This window comes from Gekko japonicus, unplaced genomic scaffold (assembly GCF_001447785.1).
Source record: "Gekko japonicus isolate JY-2015 unplaced genomic scaffold, Gekko_japonicus_V1.1 scaffold814, whole genome shotgun sequence".
Classification (NCBI taxonomy): domain Eukaryota; kingdom Metazoa; phylum Chordata; class Lepidosauria; order Squamata; family Gekkonidae; genus Gekko; species Gekko japonicus.
Window position 1 is genome coordinate 482,534 of NW_015169799.1, and position 1,464 is coordinate 483,997.

The 1,464-nt window shown below is 31.1% G+C and overlaps 1 protein-coding gene across 1 annotated transcript in view; it reads right to left on the reverse strand.

Moving 5' to 3' along the window:
• LOC107115394 (DNA dC->dU-editing enzyme APOBEC-3G-like) overlaps positions 1-1,464 on the reverse strand; it is a 35,695-nt gene that overhangs the window by 9,912 nt on the left and 24,319 nt on the right. The window lies entirely within an intron of this gene.

The window sequence follows — 1,464 nt, forward strand, 5'->3', positions numbered from 1 at the left end:
AACATACAAGTAGAAACAGAGGAAAAGGAAAAGCAGGAGCAATTCCCTGTGAAGGAGGTTCCAGAGGAGGGCCAAACAAAGAACAGGGATTATGTTAAGGAAAATAATCTGGGGAGTATACAAATGAATGACTATATAGAACCTAAAGGCTTGCCAATGGAAATAGTAGGAAAGAACTAAAAAAAAAATTGCCTAGTATTAAAATGGGACTGCCAATAGAAAATAGACAATGCTTGAAACCTGAACGAGAGAGAGATAAAAGGACCAAAAGAAGGAAACGATGGGCGTGGAAATTTAAAGGAGACAATAGATCCTGGAAAATAGAATGGTGGAAAATTAGAGAGGGGAGGCATGGAAGTCAAGGAATGTTTAAAGAACGTAGACATGTAGACATGCTGAGACAGAAAAGGAGACTACAAATGTTCAAGAGGAAAAATAAGTCATACGAAAAGATAGAAAGATTGACTTTCTTCGGATATAAGATTAGATGGAAAATTGACCTAAAACCTACTTATTTATGTATTTATATCTGCATTTTTGTTGTAAACTAGTGGTGATTAGGAGGTGTATTTTAAAGATAAAAGGTGATGGAAATATTAGGGCTGATTAATTGTTTAAATATATTGTAATATGGTGGTTGAAAATTAATTTTGATAATAGATTAATATGATGTTGAATAGTAATAGAAATTTGCAAGTTAAAAATGATTATAAAGGTTATTAATAAATTGGTACAAGATGAATTATATAAAATTTAAAAGGTTTTAGAGACTAATTATATTTAAAAATAATGAAATGGCAAATTGATGGGGAAAATTGTTATCAGAATAGAGAGCTTTGTATATGTTCTTGTTAAGTGTGGGAGATGTCTAGTGGTATTAGAAGGGTAAATTGATTTAATAATTTATTTATTTTATGGTTCTATAATTTTATTCTTTGTTGTAAATTTGTGGGGTAAAAAAGGTAACAAAAGAAAAAGATATAAAAACTAAATATTAAACGAAGTCCCTATATTGAAAGCAAAGAATTGGTAAGACATAAGAGATGGGATAAGAGCCAGAACTGTACAAGGTGAGGAAAAGGAGAAATGTAATAAGCAAATATGAATGAAGTTACAATACAGATATGAACCTTTAGCGTGTTCTGAGAAGACAGTACATAAACCTTAAAGGATATAGAAATATAAATTTTCATTCAATACAGATTTGATATTAAGATTAAGAACAAGGATAAAACTATTTATTGTAGGTATGTTGGATATGCTATTCTGTGTTGCTAGAAAGGATAAATGCTGTATAAGGATTTTGTATGTATGTAATCTTGCTGATACTTTGCATATGTGTACGATATAGGCTTATAAAATCAAATAAATATAATACCAAAAAAAAAGTCCCTCCTCTTCCCCCACCAGCACATCATTCCAACCTGCAACCCTATAGGGCTCCAGTCCTATTCTGAGATCTGT